The sequence below is a fragment of the Aedes albopictus genome, chromosome 2 (genome assembly GCF_035046485.1).
Source record: "Aedes albopictus strain Foshan chromosome 2, AalbF5, whole genome shotgun sequence".
NCBI classification, from domain to species: Eukaryota; Metazoa; Arthropoda; class Insecta; order Diptera; family Culicidae; genus Aedes; species Aedes albopictus.
In genome coordinates this window covers 267,837,595-267,844,654 of record NC_085137.1, presented here as the reverse complement: position 1 = coordinate 267,844,654, position 7,060 = coordinate 267,837,595, and the positions used below count along the sequence as shown (strand labels likewise).

Here is a 7,060-nt window from a genome sequence, read left to right as displayed (position 1 = left end):
GCAGCGGAGGTGGAGGAGCTGATCGTTCAGGAAGGTGACACGAACGAGGTGAAGGCCGCAAAAGGGAAGAAGATGGAGAAACGTTTGAAGAAGGATCGCCGGTGTAAGTCCCTGCTGGTTTCAAGGATCCACGATACGCAGCTCGAATATATTCAGGGTAAGCAGTTTCCCAAAGACATCTGGGATGCCCTGCATCGCGTTTTCGAGCGTCGCAGTATCGCGAGTAGAATGCATTTGAAGCGGGAAATGCTGCAGCTACGATTCGAAGGAGGAAACTTACAACAACATTTTCTTCGCTTCGATAAGCTGGTCCGTGAGTATCGGTCGACTGGCGCTGCCCTGGAAGATTTGGACGTGGTTTGCCATCTCCTGCTGACGCTTGGCCCTGCGTATTCCGGAGTCGTGACGGCACTCGAGACGATGCCGGAAGAAAACCTATCGCTCGAGTTCGTAAAATGCCGGCTGCTGGATGAAGAAACCAAGCGCCGCGGAATGGAATCGTCAACCTCGTCCGGTGGTGATGCGGCATTTTCCGGATCAAAGCAGGTGATGAAGAAGAAGAAGCTGATTTGTTTTCACTGCAAGAAGGACGGCCACAAGCAAGTTGATTGTCCGGAACGGAAAAAGCAGGACGGCCAGAAGGGACAGCAGAAATCGAAAGCTTACGTGGCGGAAGAGGATGCAGGAAAGGGAATCTGCTTCGTCGGTGTTAGTGGTGGGATGGATCTGCCGGAAGACCAGCGTACCCGTTGATACATCGATTCCGGTGCCACAGATCATCTCGTGCGGGACAAAGTGTTGTTCAGTGAGCTTCGTCGGCTGAAGAAACCGGTTGAAATCGCGGTGGCAAAAGACGGTGAGACGATAGTGGCCGAATACGCCGGTACCGTAAAGATTATATCGGTAGTGAACGGTAATCGAATCGATTGCACGATTGAAGACGCCTTGTATGTGCCCAAACTGCGCTGTAACTTGTTTTCCGTGATGAAGGTGGAGAAGGCAGGAATGCGGGTCGTTTTCGAGTGCGGAAAAGCGAAGGTGTAAAACGGCTCCGAAATCGTCGCGAGTGCGTCTCGGCGAGACAAACTGTATGAACTCGATTTCTATTCGACCAGGCAAAGTGCGGGTGATGCCTTGTTGTCGTGCGGTCGGATTCGGAAGAGTTCCGAGCTGTGGCACCGGCCACCTTAACGATAACAGTCTGAAACAACTGGTGCAGTGCGAAATGGTGTCGGGAATGAACATGAACTCCGTAGCTGACAGTGACTTGGACATGATTGTGTGTGAATCGTGCGTCGTCGGGAAACAGACGAGGAAACCGTTCTCTTCGTCGGCCGGAAAGCGTGCGTCGCGTGTGTTGGAGCTTGTTCATACGGACGTGTGTGGCCCCGTAACGCCGGTTGGGCTGTCCGGTGTGCAATATTTTGTCACGTTCACGGACGACTGGAGCCACTTCACAGCTGTGTACCTGATGCAGTCCAAGGACCAGGTAGTGGAATACTTTGAGGAGTACGAGGCCTGGGTCACCGCAAAATTCGGACAAAAGATTTCCCGCCTCCGATGCGATAACGGAAGGGAATATAAGAACAAGCGATTCCTGAAATTCTGTAGGAGCAAGGGCATACAAATCGAGTGGACTGTCCCCTATACGCCCCAACAGAATGGGCTGAGCGAGCGTCTAAATCGGACGCTAGTCGAAAAGGCCAGGGCGATGCTGGAAGATTCGGGAGTTGGTAAACGGTTCTGGGGACAGGCTGTGTTGACAGCAGCCTTCCTAACCAACCGAAGTCCGACGAACGCACTGGATACGAAGCAAACACCATTCGAGCGATGGGAGTCCCGGAAGCCAAACGTAGCTAACGTGCGAGTTTTTGGTTGTTAAGTTTTCGTACACGTCCCGGATGAACTGCGACGGAAACTGGACTCGAAGGCCTGGAGCGGAATCTTTCTTGGGTACAGCCACAATGTATACAGGGTGTGGAATCCAACGAAGAAACAAATTGTCGTGGCGCGCGATGTTGATTTTGTGGAAGAAAATGCCTCGTTAGCGAAGAAAAGTCTACCTGTTCAGCAAATGCTTCGTGTTCCTGTAGAAGAAGAAGATGTCAGTAGTGAACCGGAGGTACCGGAAGAAGATCCGTCGGATGGTGAGTTTGAGAGCTTCGTTGAAGAACTCGCAACTTAAACACCTTAAGCGACTTAAGAGGGCAGCGCTTAGAAAGCATAGTAAATACCGTTCTGACACAACTAGAATCGCGTATTCTGACGCCAACGAAGCGTATTCTAGGCTCAATGATCATCTGTACAACGCACAACAAATCCAGATTCAAAGCCGCCTCAAGTCAGACCCTAAGAGTTTTTGGCGTTACGTGAATGATCAGCGGAATCAAACAGGTCTACCGGCATCGATGTCCAATGGAGTAGGTGTGGATGTGTGTTCTACGACAGAAATAGCAGATATATTCCGTACCCAGTTTCGAAGCGTGTTCACCGACGAAGTACTTACTGCCGAGGATATCAACACTACAACTTCCACCATCCCGCGCCTGCCTAATCCAGGTTTCCAGGTCTCCATTACTTCCGATACAGTCATCTGTGCTTCGAGAAAATTGAAGTCTTCGACAGGATGTGGTCCGGATTGTATTCCATCTCTTCTACTTAAAAGATGTGCTACTTCTTTGGCGACACCTCTTGCCGGAATTTTCAACAAGTCGCTAACTACTGGGGAATTTCCGGCCTGCTGGAAAGACTCCTTCGTATTTCCCGTATACAAGAAGGGCTGCAGAACGAACGTAGCTAATTATCGTGGTATTGCCTCGCTGAGCGCCATCTCCAAGTTGTTTGAGCTAATTGTCCTCGATAAGTTGTTTTATGAGTGTGCACATTATATTTCGAAGAACCAACACGGATTCATGCCCAAGCGATCAACATCTTCCAATCTGGCAACGTTCACTTCATTCATCCTCCGTGAGATGGAAAAGGGTCATCAAGTGGACGCTGTTTACACAGACCTTTCCGCGGCATTCGACAAAATGAACCATGCGATTGCCGTTGCCAAATTTGAAAAATTGGGTTTCGATGGCAATTCACTCAACTGGCTTCGCTCTTATCTGACTGGTCGTAGTATGTCAGTTAAAATTGGTGATCATGTATCACTGCCATTTTTGGTCACTTCTGGTGTCCCACAAGGAAGCCATCTTAGACCGTTATTGTTTTTGATGTACATGAACGATGTCAATTTTATCCTGAAATGTTTAACATTATCGTACGCTGATGATCTGAAGCTTTACCAGGTTATTAAAACTCCAAATGATGCATCTTTCCTGCAGCAGGAACTTCAGACTTTTGCTGATTGGTGCCATCGTAATCGGATGCTATTGAATGCTTCGAAATGTTCGGTTATTTCTTTTGGTCGAAAGCATTTGCCGTATCAACACAACTACCACTTAGATAATACTAGCTTAAAGCGTGCGACTACAGTTAAAGATTTGGGAGTTATGCTAGACAGCAAACTGTCCTTCAAACATCACGTGTCGTATATTGTGTCCAAGGCTTCCTCTCAATTAGGGTTCATTTTTCGCTTCGCAAAAAAATTCAAGGATGTTTATTGCTTGAAAGCATTGTATTGCTCATTGGTTCGTCCTATTTTAGAATACTCTTCTGTAGTTTGGGCACCGTACTACATGACTGATATCCAACGAATCGAAGGAATACAGCGCAAATTCGTTCGATTCGCCCTCCGATTTCTTTACTGGAGAGATCCTTTTAACTTGCCCAGCTATGAAGACCGTTGTCGGCTCATTAACCTGGAACTTCTTCAAGCAAGGAGAAATGTTGCCAAATCATGTTTTATCGGTGATCTCTTGCAGAATAATATCGACTGTCCTGAGTTACTTGGGAAAATTAAAATAAATACTCGCAGACGTAATCTACGGTCGCACTCATTTTTAAGTTTGAATTACTCTAGAACCAACTATGCTGTTAACGAACCGTTTCAAAGTATGTGTAGTGTTTTCAATAGATGTTATGAGGTTTTTGATTTTCATGTTTCCCGTGCAGTTAATAAGAGTAGATTTAAGAAGATTTTATGTTAGTTTTAAGTAGTTAAATATTAAGTATTTGTCATTGGGGTGTGTATTTTACCTGTTGACAGTAATAATGAATAAATGAATAAAAGAAAGAAGAAGGACCGGTGGAGCAAGAAGAAGAAGGAGCCGCCGGTGGGAGACCACAGCGGAACCGGTCGGCGCCGGCATGGCATCGAGATTTCGAGATGGAATACGCAAGTTTCACCTTGAGTGCAGTGAATTATGTGGACGAGATTCCAGGAACGATCGCTGAGCTGCAGAACCGAGATGATTGGAAGGAATGGAAGGCAGCGATTGAAGATGAGATGAGTTCACTGAAGCGGAATAATACCTGGACACTTGTGAAGAAACCGGAAGGTCGTTCAGTGGTGTCGTGCAAGTGGGTGTTCCGGATCAAGCGTGGCGAAGCAGGCAGACCAGAGAAATACAAAGCCAGGTTGGTGGCGAGAGGCTTCAGCCAGAAGCGAGGTTTTGATTATTCCGAAACGTACTCTCCTGTAACGAAGATGGACACCTTGCGGGCAGTGCTGGCGTTGGCGAATCAGAGCGGTATGCACATCCACCAGATGGACGTAAAAACCGCGTTCCTTAACGGTGAATTGTCAGAGGAGATCTTTATGACTCAACCCGACGGATTTGAGCAGGGGAGCGGATTGGTGTGCCGGCTTAATCGAGCCCTCTATGGGCTGAAGCAAGCTTCGCGAGCATGGAACGACAAATTCCATCGTTTCGTGGAGAAGTTGGGCTTCGTGCGTAGCAGTAATGACCAGTGCCTTTACACGCTTGGATCCGGCAAGGAGCAAGTGATCCTGGTGCTGTATGTTGACGACGTTTTGATTGCAAGTCCATCGTTGAAGGTTCTTCATGAAGTCAAGCGAAAACTTTCGGAGCAGTTCGAGATGACGGACACCGGAGAGGTGAGGCAGTTCTTGGGCATGAACATCGAGCGTGACTTCAAGAAAGGCGTGCTAAGAATTAGCCAGCGGGACTACCTGGAAGGATTACTCAAACGCTTCGACATGAGCGAGTGCAAGCCGAGGTCGACGCCGATGGAGAATCGGCTGAAACTAGGAAAAGCGAACGAGAAGGACAGGACCGATAAGCCGTACCGTGAACTCGTCGGCTGTCTTATGTACGCGTCACTCACTACTAGACCGGACCTGTCGGCGGCCATCAACTTTTTCAGCCAGTTTCAAGCGTGCCATAGCGACGAGCACTGGAACTACTTGAAGCAGATCCTGAGGTATGTAAAAGGGACGCTGGATGTTGGGCTGGTTTATCGAAAGCAGGAGGATGCTTCTTTGTTAGAAGTGTTTTCCGATGCGGATTGGGCGAATAGCAATATAGATAGGCGATCGGTTAGCGGATGTGTATGCAAGATACATGGGTGCACCGTTAGCTGGATGACCCGTAAGCAACAAACCGTTGCGCTATCGTCAAACGAAGCCGAACTAGCAGCGCTCTGTGTGGCCATCTGCCACGTTGTATGGATGAAACGATTGGTGAGCGATCTTGGGAGACCAATTGAGCAAGCAATACCTGTGTTTGAGGACAACCAGTCTACAATCCGTATAGCTGAGGACTCCAAGGATTACAGTCGGCTAAAGCACGTGGACACAAAGTTTCATTTTGTACGTGACCTTGTTCAGCGTGGAGTAATTGCCATCCAGTTAGTACGGTTAGTACGGCCGCTTTCAGAGGACTCTGCCGTAAATTGGGATTGCAACGTAGAGAAGACTACTTAATTTAATTTTAATTTAATTTTAATTTAATTTTAATTTAATTTTAATTTAATTTTAATTTAATTTTAATTTAATTTTAATTTAATTTTAATTTAATTTTAATTTAATTTTAATTTAATTTTAATTTAATTTTAATTTAATTTTAATTTAATTTTAATTTAATTTTAATTTAATTTTAATTTAATTTTAATTTAATTTTAATTTAATTTTAATTTAATTTTAATTTAATTTTAATTTAATTTTAATTTAATTTTAATTTAATTTTAATTTAATTTTAATTTAATTTTAATTTAATTTTAATTTAATTTTAATTTAATTTTAATTTAATTTTAATTTAATTTTAATTTAATTTTAATTTAATTTTAATTTAATTTTAATTTAATTTTAATTTAATTTTAATTTAATTTTAATTTAATTTTAATTTAATTTTAATTTAATTTTAATTTAATTTTAATTTAATTTTAATTTAATTTTAATTTAATTTTAATTTAATTTTAATTTAATTTTAATTTAATTTTAATTTAATTTTAATTTAATTTTAATTTAATTTTAATTTAATTTTAATTTAATTTTAATTTAATTTTAATTTAATTTTAATTTAATTTTAATTTAATTTTAATTTAATTTTAATTTAATTTTAATTTAATTTTAATTTAATTTTAATTTAATTTTAATTTAATTTTAATTTAATTTTAATTTAATTTTAATTTAATTTTAATTTAATTTTAATTTAATTTTAATTTAATTTTAATTTAATTTTAATTTAATTTTAATTTAATTTTAATTTAATTTTAATTTAATTTTAATTTAATTTTAATTTAATTTTAATTTAATTTTAATTTAATTTTAATTTAATTTTAATTTAATTTTAATTTAATTTTAATTTAATTTTAATTTAATTTTAATTTAATTTTAATTTAATTTTAATTTAATTTTAATTTAATTTTAATTTAATTTTAATTTAATTTTAATTTAATTTTAATTTAATTTTAATTTAATTTTAATTTAATTTTAATTTAATTTTAATTTAATTTTAATTTAATTTTAATTTAATTTTAATTTAATTTTAATTTAATTTTAATTTAATTTTAATTTAATTTTAATTTAATTTTAATTTAATTTTAATTTAATTTTAATTTAATTTTAATTTAATTTTAATTTAATTTTAATTTAATTTTAATTTAATTTTAATTTAATTTTAATTTAATTTTAATTTAATTTTAATTTAAT

The 7,060-nt window shown here is 39.7% G+C and overlaps 1 protein-coding gene across 11 annotated transcripts in view; it reads right to left on the bottom strand.

Moving 5' to 3' along the window:
- Nucleotides 1-7,060, bottom strand: part of LOC109416672 (transmembrane and coiled-coil domains protein 2) — a 510,917-nt gene that overhangs the window by 348,586 nt on the left and 155,271 nt on the right. The window lies entirely within an intron of this gene.